General features: G+C 41.8%; 1 long non-coding RNA gene across 2 annotated transcripts in view; it reads right to left on the reverse strand.

Annotated features, from left to right (window-relative positions):
* Nucleotides 1-20,573, reverse strand: part of LOC146178601 (uncharacterized) — a 137,524-nt gene that overhangs the window by 106,707 nt on the left and 10,244 nt on the right. For both annotated transcript variants that reach the window (XR_014700876.1, XR_014700877.1), the window contains exon 2: nt 20,201-20,231. This is a non-coding gene — a long non-coding RNA (uncharacterized LOC146178601). The remainder of the gene's footprint in view (nt 1-20,200; nt 20,232-20,573) is intronic.

Genomic DNA, 20,573 nt, shown 5'->3' on the forward strand with positions numbered 1-20,573 from the left:
CTCGCAAAGGTTTTTCACTCTCCTGCCCGAGGTCGTCTAGCCTCCGCAATACAAATTCCCCTTCGTCCTCCGCGTTTGGCGGGAGGTGGGGCATGGCTCTCCGCGAGCGCGAAAAAAAAAACGGTCGAGGGAGCGCGCGCCGCTGTATTCAGTCTGGCCGTGGCGAGGGAAAAGCGCGCTGCGAGCGGTAGACACCCATCCTTCTCCCGTCAGTCAGCGAGACGGACCAATGGACATCGTTCGCGGTACGTACGTCATTACTGTGGCCCGTCGGGCTAGCGCAGGAAACGGGGAAGCTGACTTCCCAAGGAGAGCATGAGAGAGCTTTGAATTGTATTTTCGGTGCTTTGCGGCGCGCGTGTCACTGTAGCATTTTGCACAGACTATCTCCGGTACCTGATCGAAACACTGGGCTCCTTTGCTTAAAAGGGCCTTCCCTGGACAGTGGCCCTTTAAAAGGAGACCATCAATAACTGTGCGCGGTAACATTTGAAGGATCCGCGACTTTTCACGAATTAGTTGCTTTCTGGGTCGGCGTTAAGAGCGTTGCCTGGACTTAGGGTCCTAGACGTTCGCTATGAAAAATAACGTTCACACCTTGAATTTCAATTCAATTTAAACACGATTATCATGTGGATGGCTCGAAGCCGCGGGGGTTTAGCAATTGCGACGAAAGAGCACTTGCCTGTAAAGGGTGCACTGCCTCGCAATAGAGCTTAGTGAGGAGAAGCCAACTTATCAAAATTGCATCTTGTTCACGTTATGTGACATTGGCCGAACAAATTGTCAGTGGCCGATATCTTCTGTCCTGAATATTCTAGCGCCAAAGAACCCATGATCGTATTTTATTTGCAGCCGTGCACCATCACAAATATTGCTGAAATTATCGCTTTGTAAACATTTGCCTTCAACGTTTTTGTGAGTATTTTGCCTTAATTCGATAACGAACGTCGTATTTATTGCTGAGAATAAGCTCAAACTCATGATTTGGATGATGACTAAAAATAAATATTGTGTCCGCAACAGCTGATTCTAATGGTGTATAGCTTCAGAAACCCGCGCGTAAAACTGTTTTAAAGTTATTGCAGTTCGCGCGTGAGGATGATCGACCGTCACAATTCTTGAATTTCATTTTTATACTTTTCTAAGCCCATTAACACCTCCTCTTTTAGTTAAGTTAGCCTCTTTGTCATAATGAGCAGTAATTAATCGATAAGTCCCATTTCAATGCTTCCAGGCTCAGATAAAATTTCGAAAGGAGGTCAAGCATAAATAATCCGATATTTTTTCAAGAGACTTTTAGTGCTGACGATACGGCAACGGGGCTCTTTCCTTATTTTTCTACAGTTCTAACGCTTATATTTGCTCCAAGCCTGATTTCTAGAAGCATCAAACACGAAAAAATCTAGTTCACTAGAAATAATCTGTCAGATTATCATTACATATGCTCAAAACAAGAATAAGCTCTATCGGAGAAATGGGAGATGTTTGTGCGCCACACGCGACATGCGAGGGGGAATAAGCAAAATGGCTTAACCTCACTACTTACTTTTATAAGCCATATGCTTTCATTTCGAATTAAAATGTATTTTGATTAGCATGTGTCTTTTTTAACGCGAACATTCATTCTTTCTATGAAGGGAAAAAAAACATTAAATCAAGAGACGTAGTTTGGAAGCGACAGTCACGAATGGAAATAATGCGTGTTTTCTGTTAATTCCGCAGTGCATATTTTTCCCTTTCAGTTTTAAGTTGTTTTTTCGGTCCTGTTCTTTATCATCTTTTCTAGCCACGCTAAAAAATTGAGCAGGTCGCCTTTAAATGGAAACTTCGAGCGTGTTGTTCAGGAATAACAGCACGCTGCGCTTGAATGCATTCGCTTTCACGTCTTAGCTTCTCGGAAAGCTTGTTTCCGTTCATTAGCAAATGGCGTACTCATTCGTTACGCCCCATGCAACAATGGAGTTTCAGGTCTGTATTATTTGTAAAGTCATGTCCCTCGTCTCATGAAAAAGGCGAGGCTGAGCCTTTCGTCTGCTCGAACAAGTCTGCTTTCATGAGCTCCTAATGAACACGTGCAATCGATCTCAGAATGTTCTAATCGGATTAAATGTAGTCGTTAGAGGAAGTTTTACGACACTAGCTAGTGCTTTTCCGACGCACTGGATTTTGACATTTATTGTCAGTGGCTGCCCATTCTCGGCCTATGCGCTGGTGCCCAGCGTAAAGATACTGTTTTATTTTTTTTTAATTCATCTCTGGTTTTAATGACTTTTTATATGTCCTGCTTCTCCCGATTTCAAAATTAACTCAGAAAAGAGAGCATATTCTTTTTTTTGTCACTCTCTATTTGCAATCCCAGTTTTTACCTTAGCATTGTGTTCCTCTATGCCTTTTGTCTCTAGGTCAGAACAAGTCATTAGCAGTATCCTATGTAAGCCCATGATGAAGGTGGAAAAAGTGGGAGGAGTGCAGAATGACTAAACAAAAACTGCATCACAATTAAAATTTCATGGCTCTTTCTTTAATCCCAAACTCAGGAAAGTATCCTCACACTTTCAACAGTAAGCTGATTGCTCTGGTATACGTATGTTAATACGTCGGTAAGCGATCTTTCCAGATGCAAAGATTTTCAGCAACCCAATTTCAATATCAAACAGTCGCCACAAGAATGATGATCTGCTTAGAGCCGCTATACATTGCCAGTAAGCACGTATTTGTGATAGCGTTATTTTAAGGAAGCAGGGAGATATCATTCTGAATGCAGTGTTAAAACAGATATGTTCAAAACTAGAAAATCACGCGTCTTGAGCTTTGTTTGTTCTTTCTCTCGATAGCGTCCTCGGTAGGAAACGCTAAATAGAGATCGCCAGCGCCGTGTGTCTGCTATTGCAGCTAATTTTAAAACAAGTCTTTCAACACGCTAAAAGGCCGCTTAGGTGAAAGAGTTTTTGCTTGCTCGTGGGACACGGGTATAACCACTTTGAGCAGCTATGTTGTCATTAATGGTCAAGGTCAGAAGTCTAAGTCCAACTGCAACTGAAGTCGGAAGTACCTTAACGTGTGATACGCTGTGTAGCAAAACACGTGATCGCTGACGTCAGTTTGGAGTATTATAGAGAGGCTCATCTCAGCCGGAGGCGTGCTATGGACACGCGGGAAAAGTAACTTAGCAGCCATGCTCGTTACGATAATCGATTGTCTGCACCCGGAGGACATTGCATGCGAGCTGATGACGGATGGATGGGAAAAAATTTATTTTCATCGGCTTTAAGAGGGGAGGGTTCAGTTTGATTGTAAAGATCGTGGAGGAGAAGAGAAAGGGCTAAAACCAAATGAGCGAAGGAAACGCCGGAACAACGTAAAGAGCGTCTTGCGAAACGCCGCCGCGACGATGCTGTAAGGCGCGTGAGATGAGCAGCACAGATGGCTGCTTCAGTTATTCATGCTATTCATTCGTCATAATGCAGCCCGTCTATGCTTATTTCATAAACAATTTCACAATATTCAAGAAACCAATAACATCATCCAACGCTCGCATCGAATTTCCCGCCATAGCCACCCAAACGTTGTATATCCTCAACGTGCTCATACAACCCCGTTCCAGCAATCCCTCTTCCAAAAGACTGCCCGCGACTGAAACGACCTCCCATCTGAAGTGGCCGCCACCACCAACCATCAGTTATTCACGTTCGCCATCTAGGAAGCTTATTCATCAGCATAAATCATTATCCATCATTTTAAATTGTATTTTATTTCTTGCCGTGCTATCCCCACCCCTCATCTAATGCCCGAAAAGGACATTTGAGGAATAATCAATAAATAATATTATTAATAATAATAATAAGCTACGCTTAGTGTGTACGCGGTTCCACCTGTGGTCACACCTATGAAGCTTCACGATATTCCAGCCGGTCACGAATGAAAGCGGAGTGCCGCATGAATAGAGACCTCTAGGTGGTCCTTCATGTCGTTTGCCACTTTGCCTGAGTTTGCCACTAGTATGGTCATAGTGGTGCTGCGCCTGCGCGCAGTAGTGTGAAGCCATGTTCACTGTGTGCGTGACCTATATATCCTCTACATTGTAAGCGGCACCTTGGCTAAGTCATTCTTCACTTTTCTGTTGGAAACCCATGCACAGTTTTGGTATTGCTGCAGCTGCCATGAAGATGACAGATAATGAGCATCGCAAATGCTGCGTATGCTCAAAACATTAATACAAAAATTGCGTTTACATAACTTTCAGTACATCTAGCTGATTATATGTATTGATTTTATTAGGAAATGACTCTCTCTTTGTAACAAACTAGGCTCTCGTTATTTACAGTTGTAATTTATTTTTAATATTTTTAAGCTGTTTGTTATTTCATAGAAATATATTCTTAGCGCTACAGTAGTTACCTGTGACACTGAGACTAGAGATTATAAAAAAATTAAGTGCGGTGCAAAAGCCACACAGTGGGCTACAATTTGCTTTTGTATATATAAATATGAGACAAAACCAACACGGAAAGTCAGTACCACCTTGAAGGACTGGGTTTCATGTCTATCATTGATTCCCAAACCCTAATATCATTTTGTTCTCAAAATATTATGCAGCAACCTGCGGCCTTTCTCCTTTTCCTCACACCGTAAATGTGCCTCCTGCCATTTGCTCAACTCTATTTGTTGTTTTTCCGCTGACATACTCCCATCTGTGCAGCACTGTTTCTAGGTAGAAGAGTGTCCCCAGCCACAATTAGTACTGACGGGATAAGACCTCCTTGGCAAGAATAAACGCTCTTGTGTCAGTAGCGCATTTTTCTTCTTCTCTAAGCGGCCACAGAACGAAGAAAGCATCCAACAACCTTGGCCCATAAAGCTCTCTAGTGCTTCTCAAGGGACTGCATCCCTGTTGGGATGAAGGTAGCAATGACGAGCTTTCCGGTTCGAAGCCTCAAGGGAACACAATCCTTGCCTATAGATATTTCTTGTTCTAGCTGTGTTCTCCTGTGAACTTGTTCCTCTCAGCAACCCTATGTAATCATCCATATGGTTATCGATGTTTTCTTATTTTCACTGTACTGTTTGGACACCGTATCGCTTGCAGTGTCACGTCTTGCGATACTTGTGATGTGTCTGGTAGTCGAAGGGCGCATGCTCTTGGGAATAAAATGGGTACGATGCTGCTCTGACGGTACTGATTGCCGGAAATTTCGCTGTAGCATCACCTCCTCACCAGAGCCGCTATGCAAGGATCACAAGCAAAATGTACACTCCTTGTCTAAGATAGCACATTGGTGTAGTGGTGTGCATCTTAGTTGCTGCCATTGATGTAAGTAGATGCATTAGATGTGAGAACAAGGTTGCTATTGATGCATCCCCTAACCTTTCTGGTGACGGCGAAAAGCCTGCTAATATTTTTTATATGACAGGGTTGAAGGCTGACGTGCACACAGCAAAGATCATGTTTTGTAAACAAGGGCTAATAAAAGAGACGAAAGAAACATAGTGATAATATTGTTGTCCTTTATTATTCATCACATTAGTGCGCGAATATCCATTTACGCCATTCCAAAAGTGCGCCGCCTTCCGAGGCGAAATTTTAAAACTCGTCGCAATGCTGACGACCCCATAAAGGTTATGCGACCCCAGAAGACCAGCCACAGTGTACAATTCGGTTAGTTTGTAGGGTTTAACGTCCCAAAGCAACTCAGGCTATGAGAGACGCCGTAGTAGAGGACTCCGGAAATTTCGACAACCTGGGGTTCTTTAACGTGCACTGACATCGCACAGCACACGGGCGCCCTTCTTTTCGCCTGCACCGAAAAGCAGCCGCCGAAGCCGGGATTCGATCCCGTATCTTTGGGAACAGTAGTCGAGCGCCGTAACCACTGCGCCAGCCCGGCGGGGCCACAGTGCACAATTCACCGCCATTAAATTCAAGAGTAGCTCCCTGGACATTTCAAAAAATATTTAGATTCCTTTTTCTCGTCAAAATAAAGCTCCGTTTTTATCACAAATGAAACCCTGATTGGTACAGTAAAAAATTCAAAAATGTCGCGCAACGAAGGCTACCATTCAGAAATAGCTGTTTAGACGACCAAATTTGGGGCCTCCAAAATCCTCCGACGGGTGTTTTGTTGTGGCATTCTTCACCACATCACCAAACATATGAACACAAACGAACAAAAAGACGGAGCTGATAAACCGAATTGTTTCACATTTTCGTTTAAAAAGTCTTTTGTGGATCATTTTTTTCTGTTCAACTACCCGCATGCAGTGAATTAAGAAAGAAGAGCTTTTAGCTTACACGGCAAAATTCGAAATTGATCTAACATGCAGGCTTAACAGTTTTCAAAAAAAAAAAAAAACACCAGCCAGATATTTATGTAAAGTGTATATTTAAAAAAATACGAAACAATGATGCGCATAAAAAATGAAAACCACAATATTGAAAAACATTGCTTGAAAGCATGTATGACAACACTTTTCCTTTCAATGAAATAATAACATATTTGTGTTTACGATTGATTGCGGTGTATGCTCTTATGGCCGCTACTCCTTAGCAATAGAATCTCACGAACCTATCTTGAGCTAGACAACTGTCCTGAGGATGCGTCAATGTCCACTTGCTGAGATACTTGGCCAGGACGTCTTTCCTGTTATCAGCATGCATCTTTATTGCATTTATAAATCAACGCTTTCACTCAATATAAGATTTGAGTTGATATTTTTTTATCGATATTTATTGCCTCAGGGCATCATGAGATGAAGGATGAATAAATGATTAAATGAATGGAAAAAGGTTGCCTGATTTTATGAAATCCAGGAGTCAGCGATGATGAAGTCCCTGCGTCCAAGCGATATATGAGGCAGGATTGGTTGTTGAAAGGCCAGCTATCGTCAGGAACCGGATTCCTGTTGGTTTCAGTGCTGGGCAGTCCCACAACAAGTGGTGAATGTCGGCTTCACCATTTTCGTTCATATTTATTCTTGGTTTAATGATGCTACCATATGTCCACTAGGAACCAATAGAAAAAGAAAATATAGTGACTCTCTTGTTTGAGAGATCAATTATATAATTCAATTTTTCCTTTCGTTTCAAGAACGTAAAACCAAAATTTGTTCAGATGGTAGTGCAAGACTGTGCGTGATTAATTTTCACCTTCACATAAAACGGATCTAAATTGTTTGTAATTTCCAGCTTCAAAGACACATGCTAAATTGACATTCACTGTATAAATTTCATCAATAATCACATGGTATTTCATTGCAATTACCGGCTTCGAAGATACAGGCTACGCTGACGTTCATTGTATAGTTTTCACCAACAGTCGCATTGCATTGCATTGACTGAAAAAAGTTCTAGCCATCATTCAGAATATTTTTTCATGCTGTCGTATGTTGCACAGAGGAGCTGCCTTCTATAGGGCGCTGTTCTGAATGCCGAGTTCAAAGAGCGATCTTGCTGTGCTCCATATATTTCCCATATCGGACTGAAAGTGTACCTGCCACCCTATGTGGCGCTGAGGTTGCTCATTTAATGTGGCCGCTCTGCTGTTCACACTCATCAAGGTAGCGTTATTCCAGAATGTGTCATCAATGACGGCCACCATGGCAACGGCGCGACTCCATCGCACAGCAACAGCGCGTACACATGACTTCGATTGTAACGAAACTGTGAAAGAGGCATTTGTGAACAAACAGTGTCGAGGCTGGATTTCGAGCCCACGCCAGATAGCACAGATTAGCTTCTCTAGTCCAAACATGAGATCACTATGCCATTGCTACAGCGGATCACGCCTCATGTAAAACTGCAACACAATCTCGCGCTGTGCAGTGAACGTCGTCTTCATGAAATTTCATCTTTGCTACTCCTTTATTCAACCTTGGTAAATATACATTATTTGAAGGAGTGCGAATGTTCGGTCATTTAAAATATTACATCGGTAACGAAACGTGTAAAATGTTTTTCTCGGTAACACAGCTGGCTTTTTTATTAAATTATTTATGCACGACGTGAAATTTCACATTTCCTATTCTTTATTAATAGTTTACAGTATAGTAAATGCTTGATTTAGTCAGAATTAATAAAAGCCCGATTCATTTCGACAATATTTGGTAAACGAGCTCTTTGAAATGAATGTGGCAAGGAACTGTTTTGCTGTAACTAGTTTTAGCTTAGATGTGCCCCAAGAGTTATTTGTAGTTTAAGTCGCTTCTCTGCTTGTGTAATTTTCAATGATGATGTTCAATTGATTTAGGAAGGAACCAGGCAAGTTATAATTCGTTAGTGAAACGGGGTGGCAAAATGCCCCATCGTCGATCAAATTATGCAGTGGGTAGTGGGATCAACTTATGCAAGCAGTAAAGCAGAAAGAGCAGGAAAATGTTTGTCACATTTTGTTTGCGAGCAGGATACTATTATATACTGTGAAAGTTGCACATTAAGTACTGCGAATGAAAAATATTTCATGTAATAGTTTTCCTTGTGCAAGACGTTGGATTAGATTGGAGTCCATAGACAGACTCCTCCCGCACCACTATTGTATCGCGGGCACAGAGAGGTCTGCCATTCTAAGAAGATATTTTTGAAATGGAAGGTAACAAAATAAAGGAGAATTCCAGAAAAATACTTCATTCAAAGACAAACACAAAGCTTCTTGATGCACTTCTGTCAAGCAGTCTAGCGACAGGTGATCGGCGTGAGCTGGCGAAACCAGCAAAGCCCACCACTTTTGTTGAGATGACTTTGTTTAGTGTGGAGAACATGTAACTCTGCAGTAGGCGAGAAAGCCATTTTATGCGTTGCCGTAATCAAGAAGCTAATACTCTATATGCGCATAAACTTGAGTCAGACAAAGGATGAGAAGAAACAGCAGGTTTAATTGTAGGTAGACGCCTTTCATGCACGTGCAGATTTTTCAAGCAGGGCTGCTCAGTGTGCCGCGACAGGGCGGTGTACTTGAAACGGACATGATTTTCGTGGAAACAAATAAGTGGATGTTTTGTGTCCTAGATGACGTGAGAAATGATTTAAAGAACGAGCAAGCATATATATATATATATATATATATATATATATATATATATATATATATATATATATATATATATATATATATATATATATATATATACGAAGGAAAGAAGCCAACAGTCGGCGAGGCCAAGGAAAGCGTTGGGGATGGTACTTTATGTCTTTTTTTTTTAATGTTTACTTGGATAATCACAGAAATTAGTAATGTTTTTTGTTTAGGGGAAAGATAAGTAGACACAAAGTAGAAGAAAAAACAACGTGCCGATGGTGGGATCCGAACCCACGACCTCCGAATAACGCGTCCGGTGCTCTTCCAACTGAGCTACATTGGCCGCTGTCCCCCCTGCTACTTGCTTGGGTATTTATGTTGTCTGTATACGAACCTTGAGAGTGTTCACCAGCGCCACCCTCAGCCATAGCGGCGGACGTGGGACGTCCTTTGTTACCGCCTGCGTCACGTAGAACGTGATCAAGAGCGAGGGCGAAAGCTGTGCTAGAACCCTCTTACGCTACCTATGGCTTCAAGACTGCCAGAACCGAGACCCCCGTAAGCTACAAGCAGATCAATCAAAGGGAAATGAGGGTGCTCGTTATAATACACGAAGGAAAGAAGCCAACAGTCGGCGAGGCCAAGGAAAGCGTTGGGGATGGTACTTTATGTCTTTTTTTTTAATGTTTACTTGGATAATCACAGAAATCAGTAATGTTTTTTGTTTAGGGGAAAGATAAGTAGACACAAAGTAGAAGAAAAAACAACGTGCCGATGGTGGGATCCGAACCCACGACCTCCGAATAACGCGTCCGGTGCTCTTCCAACTGAGCTACATCGGCCGCTGTCCCCCCTGCTACTTTCTTGGGTATTTCAAGGTTCGTATACAGACAACATAAATACCCAAGAAAGTAGCAGGGGGGACAGCGGCCGATGTAGCTCAGTTGGAAGAGCACCGGACGCGTTATTCGGAGGTCGTGGGTTCGGATCCCACCATCGGCACGTTGTTTTTTCTTCTACTTTGTGTCTACTTATCTTTCCCCTAAACAAAAAACATTACTAATTTCTGTGATTATCCAAGTAAACATTAAAAAAAAAGACATAAAGTACCATCCCCAACGCTTTCCTTGGCCTCGCCGACTGTTGGCTTCTTTCCTTCGTGTATTATAACGAGCACCCTCATTTCCCTTTGATTGATCTGCTTATATATATATATATATATATATATATATATATATATATATATATATATATATATATATATATATATATAGCTTGTCGACGTGTTTATTTGCTCTTTCTATATAGCTTGTCCCACCATGTTCCCTTCTTTTTGTTGTGTTCTTCTTCCCGCTCGGGAACTCAGGCTCTCGCTACTCGCGTGTGGCGATGTGCCGACTGCGCCTTTTATTGAGGCCACCAGGTTTTGAACGTAAATCTTTATAAACAGAAATAAATACTCGCGCGCTTCCGTAACGCAATATGGTGCGAACACACGGGCGCCGCTCAGCAGTTTCAAACTCGCACTGTCCACCCGATGCGTGTGTGAATTCTGATTGACTATCGATCTGTCGCCGGTGCGGGGTCAACCGGCTGGCGCTTCTCTGACCCGCATCCAGCGCCAAAGCAATCACGTTTGCCCAGCTGGTCCCAAATGGCTTAGGTTGTGTAGCAGTTTAATTTGCGTCTCTCTGCTTACCTTTTTGGTGCAGTTGGCGAGGATTTAAACTACCTATTGAATAAGTCACACTTGCTTACTTCGTAAAGGGTGTTCCTTATTTCTAAGAACGATTTTAGCTGAATAAAATGTGGTAACCATACAGTTGTGAATTTTGTGACTGCGTTATTGATAATCAATACAATATATGTATACGTTCGCTTCTTTGATATGGCGTTTTGCTCGACATCAACCAAGTGGCAATTGCCATTTCTGTCAAGATTTTTAAATGTTTGCTTTTTAAATACGGTTCGTGATTTCATGCCCTGCTTTCATCACTCAAGTATAATTATATAACCTTATTTCGTTATTTACAGCTTAACATTAACATTGGGTGAGGATAAGGGAACAAAATCCACTGAATTAGAATAAAAACTTCAGACGCCGCATGTTGTACATAATGACCGACGTTATGATTGTAAAAAAAGAAGCAATGAACGGTATTTGTAACCTTCCTTTCTGCTGAAAACAAGACGCGAGGATGATAATAATCCATCCGCTTTCGTGTGAAAAGTAATAAGCTTTGTTATTTATTGATCCAAACGCTTAAACAAATTGAACTATTGTATACACGGGCCTCTGAGAGTTTATCACAACGGGGCTATGAGTCTAAAATACAGGGGGAAAGGGTTCCCAGCTCAAAGTTCCGGCTTAAAATCAATTTGTAGCTGTTTTTTTTTTTTTCACCTGAAATTTGATACCTAAAAAGAGGGACACCCATTGAACTCTCTTGTTCCTCATACACGCGTAATACTAGCCGCCCTCCAGGTTACAGAGAACCTGGTGTTACGGGCGGCTTTGGCTGCATGCCAAGCTTTGCGACTCACGTTCCATGGTATCCTTTGCTTTGGGAGAATCGTGGTTGCAATGATTCGCCAGTAGATTTATGAATGCGCTAGGATTCAGCAAAGAGTCCAATGATTCTGGTTGTTCTCAAGCGACAGCCAGCGCAAAGAGAGCTGTGCTTCACACTCTCACCATATGTACTAAAAGTTATGTGCTTTCTAAGCCCAGTCACGTAGACATCTATCGTTCTAACTATACCACTGTAGTATCTCAGCACATTGTCTGCTAGACTGCTGAAGCGAAACACACGGGCTTAATATCGGCAGCGGCAGCGACTTTTCTCACTTCAAACATTCTTCTTTATTATCTTAGTGCTCTTTCTTTTCGTTCAAAAACGTCTACATGCGATATTCTTCTGTCAGCATTTAATCCACATTTCACTGTACTTCATATTTACACGTAAGTCATATCATACGTTGTCTTAGGCAGTATTTTAAGGCGAGAGCCTTTCTTGGCTCAAGGAAAGAAATCCTGTGCGCGAAAGTTGTGCGCGAGATTTTCATATTCCGTGAGATTCCACGAGAATAGTTCTTGTCTAGAGTTTGCTGTCATCTGCAATGCCCCACTTAACGCGCGCCAAGGAACGCCACGCGACGATAGTGTACCGTCCAAACTTGCACTTGCCAGAGAAAGTGTGACAGTGCGTCTTTCCTTTTCGTAAGCCAATTATAATTATATGTAGCATTACGACGAACGTTGATAAGAGGCAAATGATCAGATGCAAATGGAGGAAGGGTAGGTTTTTGCTATCCTTCTCTTAACAGACATCTACGAGACCATCTAACTTTTTTATCTGTGGCCAGAAGGCATCGAAGTTTTTCCTTGCCCTTATTCTTTAACTGTCCGCTTTGAATTAGTCCACTAATATTTCGGTTTGCTTTCTTTTGCCTTATATGGCCGCGCAGGTGAACTATCCAGGTTATTGACTTTCTGCGCTACTACATGTCAGAATAAATGGTGCCCTGTGATGAAAATCCTCAGTTTTGTCCTCGTTATCCGCAGTAGTCGCCGAACTTTCTTTGCAATTAAGCATTTGCCCAAATTACGCCGGTTCTTTTGTTTATAGGGGACGGTAATCAGGCGTCGGCTTTCTAGCTGCAAGATTCATATTCTCAAATCTATCATAGATCTGGGAAGCAGCTTTAGGTAGTTGTGGATGCATGCACAATCTCTCAGTAACGCTAATGTAAGGCGATATGTCCACGTGCACGATGAAGTACGCACCAGCCTCTGTATAATCATCATGCATTGCTTGTGATACACTCCGCGTGCTTTCGATCTCAATAAAACGTTTCGAGACAGTGGATCCGAGCCTGTGTCAGTTAGCCCTCTCTAATATTGAATACCCTTATTTGCAGCGCCTGGCGTCGCATATATGCAAGAGAGTGTAAAAACACTAATAATTTTTGTTTCTGCCCACACCACGATGTGTATTTCTTCGGATACATGAAGTAGGTTCCCTGTAATTTATGAACGCAGTGGCGAAGTGCAAGCGGCCATCATCAAGCGACACCACACGAAATGAAATTCTTGCTAGAACAATTCCCAACGACTGAACATCCTGCAGTCGCTGTGATCCTTGTGCTGCATTCCGATATCATGGAGCACATTTGAACTCTGCCTTTGATCTCTGGCAAGAACCTGCAAACCGAGACGTTGTGTTGTGGTCGTCTAGAATTGTAAACATTTATTTGTGCCAATACTAAATAATTTCAGCTATTTCTTAGAAACCTGCGAGCTGTTTTTTAAGATCAAATCAATATTTGGGATGACATTTTAGATTTTTAACTCTTATGTGACATGCTGAATCTTTGAGAATTATAGGGGTGTATTCCTCTCAAAACCTATGCGTAAGTTGCCCCGTAAATTACCAAACCGCAAAACGTCATGTTTTTGTTCATGGTCTCCATAAACATCACAGTTTATTTCCCGACGTAGACAATCGGCAATCAAGTAATCAGTTCAGCCTAGCTCTTGTTTTTTCTCCAAAAATAGTTGGGAACGACCGGGTATCTATAGAGCCAGCGGCTGGAAAGTTAGGACTATTTTACAAACAAGTTTCGTGGCAACACGACCGCTTCCCTACATGACAAGGTAAACGTCTTAAGGCGGCTTGAAGTAAACTTAGATTTTCAATCTGGTGCTACAGTCATGATCAACGCTGTTCGATCTCTAAGATTAATAATGAGAAAGCATTTGTTGTCGCCTGAGCGGGGTGTACGCGAGTTGTCACCGCGGCGCGTTCTCCCGAAGAAACCGAGTGAAATAAGAGTATTGTGTCCACGCCAAAACTAGAACCACCATCTTTCCTTTCAGTAGCCGAGCCCACAAATACTACTTTACACCCAATTCCCCAGAATCAGTCCATATTTGTCCTTGTCTAGTCTCAAGATGCCAGAAGGGGCTGAGGAAAAGGACAATCGCGACAAAGTAAAAAAAAAAAAAAGTAAATCAAAGAAGAAAGAGAAAAATAGACAGAAAAAGAATGAATATTAAGACAGATATAAAAATAAGAAAATTAAAAGAGAAAAGAAACGGATAAGAACCAATACATTTCAAGATGTAGGAAATGCAACGAAACTCAGAACGACCTCTTAACAGAACAAGTCATGGAAATGCCAATGATTTCGTCTTTCGGGACAAAAGAAGATTTAAGTGCACCCCTGTAATTTTTTTTTTTTTCGTATGTTCACTGCAGCATCGTCTGTTGCTCGTATTACTTTAAAGCTAAGTGGCGGTTTAGGTGTCTTAGCCTGTGCGCTGCCGTGAGTTGTATAAAGTAAATATTGGCTGGTCCCACGTATATATATGAATAACTGCCTTCAGATTGTTTCTTTACGTATCCGTTCGTTATAGAGTAGGAAATATAAAAAGCGATGCAACAATGGAATTATCTGGTGGTGGGTGTTTGCAAAAATCTCAGCTTTACTCCTAGTGGCCAGAGGCTGAAGTAACATTGAATGAAATCAATAATAATTTTTAAATTATTTGCGTCTGCTTTCATAAAGCGCAACAGTATCCCAGTCTGTACAATTCAAGTTGTGGTCCCATCAGTTAGAAGCCTCCTTTAGTAATCTCTAGGGATCACAGCTAACCGCCAGTTATAGCTAACTATTGATGTCACTACACAAGTTTTAAGCGCTGAGTTAGGTGTCTTTCCCCTTGCGGTACCAATGAATGGAACGCCAGCCACAGCATGTAACTAGAAGATTAACTGACAGCAGTGGTTCAGTGCGAAGGCTTAAACTTCCTTCTTTTGTTTACCTTCTGAGGACCAAAATATTAACTCGTAGACATTGTTACCTGAATGTCCTTTTTAACAAAAAAAGAAAATCTGGATTGAAATGTAGCCTATCTTCCCTGATTACTTCGGAGAGGCCATCAGCAGTAGCTTAGCTACATTTACATTTCCGCATAATGGTCCTAGTACCTATACGCTAATACGAATAGTCCCATGAAAACTTTGCACATCAACTCTGGAGAAAATGACTGCTTTCAAACAAGGTGGTCATATACTGATGGATTATAAGTTCGCAGACGCGAAATTGCTGGTAAGCTTGTTTAGTTCACGGACGCTCTAGGTAACGCTTTCTATCCTTATTGAATCCTCGAGCCGTGGAGCATGCAAACCTACATTGAGAAACAGAAGATTAGCGAACAGTGAGGTCAACATAAGATTATCAGCCTGAAAATATCAGAACAGGAAAAGGTTCTTGAACTCCGTTTCAAAATCGTGATGCATAAAGAGTGGAAAGACTTGCAAGCACGGCCACAATGCAATGTGCATTTTGTTGTCCCGCGGCGATAATATGTGGTTCTCCAATATTCTTGACGGCGGCTCTGCTATCGGTGTCCTTGTTGCGAAAAAGAAATTGAGGGTAATATGTTTGCCTCCAGCGAAGGATAACGGCGTATTTTAACACCGAGTAGTGAGAAATGTGGAAAATATATATTGTGAGTTTCTTTTCATTTTTCTGATATAGTGGTCCGAATGAACACCGTTATGTGAGATCGAAAAAGTAATTTTCTTTTTTGTAAACGAGCACACTATAGCTGACATCCTTTATTGGCTGCTGCTTCCTACTGCAGTAACAGGCGTTTTGCGAAATGAATCAGTGGAAAGACCACATTTGTCTAAACTTATTGAAACTCAGTCATGCAGTGCAGTTGAAAAAAATGCAACAAGCATTTTGTTAATATTGTTTTAATAATGTTGGAGTGGGCGCGGTCTTTGCACTATTTGGAGCATCAAACGCACACAATACTCGATATTTTGTTTCCCTATACTACTTGTAGTTGTCGTCTGGAGGTAGCAGCCATAAGTTTTCTCCCTTTGAGTGAGCAATATGACACCTTTTGCGTTTTTTTTATAATTGAATATAAACAGGAAAGTTTTTTCCACTGAACGAGTCTGCTACTTTAGCGCACAGTTTGTTACGCTGTAAGAGGCCTCATATTAATGTTTTATGAAAATATATTGCCGTGATCCTTAACTGCAAGCTACAGGGAACAAAAGCACAGAAATCGTGGACGTTTAACTTTAATTACGCCTGGTTATAACGAGCGAAGTTCTGTTACGGTTGAGTTTAGAAAGCCGTTTCGATCGTGGTGTGCTTCTGTGCATGGTAAAACTCGCGTTTCGTTTAATCATTAGTCTGGCTTCTCAATGCTCAAATAGCAACAGTCTTTCTATCAACATTCATTGAGTGGTGGGATGATGCCTAGCGAACGCATCCTCGCATACACCCGAGGTTTTATAAATGCATGGTATTACGTGATCAACCTTCTCGGCAAGTCAGTGTGGCCTCACTAAAACAGCTTCTATTTATGGTAAGGTCGCCTGAAGGTCAAGTTCCAAGGTCGATGGTCATATGCTGTAGTTATACATTGCAATCAAAATTATCCTTTGGAGTGTCTTTTGACATTGATCTAGTTTCAAGATCACTCAATCAAAGCCAGGCGAAACTCGGGATTGTACATTATATTGAGCTTCTTTATGAAAGTGGCACATACTCCAAGTATGCAAAAGAGAAGCAATGAGAAGAAATATATTAATCAATACATAAAGAGCTCCAGTGAGAAGAAAATATCTGCAGAAACTGAAACAGAAAGTGAAACACCTTTGTTTGACAAGTAAATACAGGCACAGTCGGACAGAATGCTTTAGCAACGATTTGCTTTTGCTTGGCGTCTCTCAGTAAAATTTCATATTACGCGAAATGCTTCTGGATCACATTTCTTCATATAAAGGTGATCTTGCATGGATCAAACTAGAGCGGGTATTCCCTATTTTCTTACATTACATAATATTTGGCACCAATATTCTGTTATTTTTACTAACCCTCAAAAAGTATAGTATTATGAAGATATTTATTCCCTACAGTGCTATTTTCTATTTATTGCCACGTTTTATACAAAACAACCTACCGCAGTTCTTGGAGAACTCTGTACTTTAGGAACGTTGCACATTTAAGCTATTGCCACAAAGAGCAGCCCTATTCAAGTCAGTGTCTGATACAACATTTTATGTAGTGCTAGTTTTTAAAGCTATATAAGTCTTTTGAAAGCTTTTTCAGAATAAGCGAGTAATAATTTGTAATAATGGGTGTCATACGTTTTGTAATTTTGAGTGCCGCATATATATTTACTCTGTGAGTTTCTAAATGTGCAGAAGTAACTAACCCGGAGAATCTGAATAAATAATTGGAATCCTCCACGAATACACTGCGTACACGCAATGTTTTAAGATCACGTATTGGTGCCATGTGAGCTACTGTCGTTCATAAAATACCAGAAGTGAATATGAAACACAGAGTGTGACACTGACACCAAATATATTATAGCGGCTTGCATGAATTGAATAGATGTATTTAACAGCTAAGCATACTGGCCAGCATTGTTGAATTGTCCCTGAATTTCAGTCAATTTGTGCCAATGTTTTTATGAATAAATTTCTGCTATTCTGATAAAAGTCGCAAGGTAGCTCTGTTTTCGACAGTTTTTCTCAATAACCTTCCCAATATTACCCTGTGATCTAAAAAAGCAAGAACTCTACTTCTAGATGCGAAATCAATACGACATTTCGATACGCACATTTGTTTTGTTAAGTTTTTTTTTTGGGGGGGGGGGGAGGGGGGGGGAGGGATTACGGAAGTTAAGCAGCTCGATGCAATGCCTAGGCGAAAAATCAATGCCCTGCGAAGAAAGTTTAACAATCAGAACCGAAATGCTAAAGATGCACGTGGGATTTTATCCTACGTGTATCTCCCTCCTTTGGTTTAGGGTCTTCTTCTTAGCAGAGACAGTGCCATTATGTGAGCCCCTCGGGCCCAGCAGTCATAGCCATTTGGATGCGCCATCGAAACAAGCCAGCCGGAAATAACACAGCCTTCATGCTCTGCATTGCCTTTGTCGCGTTGGCTTATTCAAGCAGCATGCACAAACTACCTCATCACTCTTATATACAGATAGAGACATTTACTTCAGTCCATAAATAATCGGTACATTGCAAAAACACACTAGTTACTGCCGCCTTTTTGTTGGCCACTGGGCACAATTAGCCGGGTGCCGACCCCTGAAGCTCGACTGCTGACGTGGATAATCAGTACTGCTAAGTACGTCGCGCATCAGTAGTCTAGCACCGTACTTTGAGAACAGCGTCTTTCTAAGCACTTATAGTGATTAGCTGCTTGAAGATTTCAAGAATGCATATTGTCTCCACCTTGTCTCCCAATAAATAACCGCTCTGCTACCCTCTGTTCAAACCCTGTGCGATGCGATAGTAAATTAAGATAAACATGACAAGTTGTTAGAAACAATTCAGGGGCCGAGAAGTTCTTAACTTCTTTACTCGCTCCAGCTTCCGGTTCTTTCAACCCTTTTGGCGCGACACCTTTAAGGCTTCAGCCAAGCCATGAGGGGGTACACCGGTGCTTTGCTTAACTCAACAATTTGCGTACAGCGATTATAGTGAGTGAGTTTGGTTTCTTGATCATAGGCGCGAAATAGGAAGAACAGCGTTGAGCGAGTGCTTCTTAGAATGCACCGCAAGCAGGGCATCGCGTTCGGGTCAAGTCTGATCATTGTATGCTAGAGATTGCGAAGGTCAGGGTGACGTCACGGAGAGCGTACGTCTACGTTGACATATTCTTACTGCAGAGCAAAGTAAACGAGAAGTCAAGAAGAAAATGAGAACGCTTATAGCTTATCAAGAACGGTTATCAAGAACCATGACACACCCGGGAGTTCCTCTTCTAGTGCGATGAGGGATGAAATTTTTTCCATCTTCAGTTTCTTAGAGCGCAACCCTTATGCGACCAATCGGTGGCTGGGCTGCGTCACCGCCGGCGCTGGTGTAACCGAGCGAAAGAGAGTCACAAGTCAAAACGAATTTGTCAGATGAAGAGAACTAAAGACCACGTCCCAATCTGCGCCACTCGCTCATCAGCATTATGCGAAAGTTTGCACGGCAGATTGACCGCGCCACAGCGACAGATCGTATAGACGACCAGATGCCCTTCCAACTACATACCTTCAAACTAAATGTTAGTGGCCACATAGGAGGGAAGGAGATATTGTCCGTTTCTTTCCTAAAAGCCAAACCAAACGAAGACTCTTAGCCCTTTTCCAAGCTATGTGCTGTTTTCTGAATGTGAAAATATTGCGTAATAAAAAGGCTGTGTTAAAGAAGCTAGCCAGTCTAATTTCAAGGCGCTGCTTAAGCGTCCACCTAATTTTTTATCCGGCATTTCCACTATAGTGTGTTCCTACCCTTGCCCCTTGTCATGGTTTTATGGCAGCAATTGCAATTGCAAATTGCAATCTGCAGCAGCATTTACCCTCTGGTGTATAAGCGTTCCAGAAGTAACCCTCACTGGTGGAAAAGAGAGAGGAAGAGGAATACCTTTATATGCACCTATCAGTGAATTTGACAGAGTCCATGTGACTCCAACTCCTGATCATAACCCTTATACACTGCGCAAAAAGCCTAGCTTTTCCTCTCTCGTCTAACTTTCCCGTTTTCCTCTCTCCCTCACAACACGACGGCGAACTAGCTGAAAGTAAGGTCGTTACCCCCCTTTCCTATCTTCATAACCTCCTATACTTGACCTGTAGCTTTTTTGTCGTCAAAGAACTCATACCCCTTGTTTAGTGCTTTCGTTCAGACGATGACAAAATTTCCACCGCGTGCAGCACAGCATTCGCTCCTTCAGCAAGGTTCGCTCGCTATAGCTTCTCTCAGCATCTACCTTATGCTCTAACACTCGTTTTGCTCTCAGTTGCTTTTATAGATTAGCCCTTTTTGCTTACGTATTTTTTAATTCTAACCCCTGATTTTTTTGGTTTTGTTTTTTACACGAAATCATGAAGCCTCAGAGCGAAGCACACGAGCGTGGCAATGCTGGCGAAGCTTTAGCAATGTCTGCCGGCAATGAGGTGAGGAATAAAATATTACCGGTACGCACATAAGGACTGTTATTTTTTTTTTTCAGTTGTGTTCACTGTATTTAAAGCACGCATAAACTGAGCCTAGCGTTTCAACCACTGACGGTGGCGAACAGCACCAGTTTAATGAAATTTAGATACAGTCACCATTTCCGGTCGACCATACGTATTTTGTTCTTACCTCTTGCTCTTACTGTACATCCACTTGCGAGCTGTAAAAGGGAAAGAACGGCCATTTTTTAAAGAGAAATAAAATAACAAAGAGCAATTTCGAGAACGTTGAATATAAGAATGGCATGTCTAGAGTCTCGGTAGAATTCGCCCCGTATATCTTTTCAGAAACTTGTATCTCCGCATTTCCTGAACCGTACTGCGCTCTCTCGGTCTCAAAATATCATCGAAGCGAAACGAAAACAGTGAGCCTTCCCTGAAAGCTAGCAGGCACAAAAAGAGCTCAACCGTCGAATTCCGTCTTCCATTTCATCTTTCACTAGGAATACCGACTTCGATTCCGGCTGACTGCTATTCGAACAAGGATAAATAGCACCTTTGAG

Source organism: Amblyomma maculatum, chromosome 9 (assembly GCF_055883805.1).
Source record: "Amblyomma maculatum isolate TAMU_Amacu chromosome 9, ASM5588380v1, whole genome shotgun sequence".
NCBI lineage: Eukaryota > Metazoa > Arthropoda > Arachnida > Ixodida > Ixodidae > Amblyomma > Amblyomma maculatum.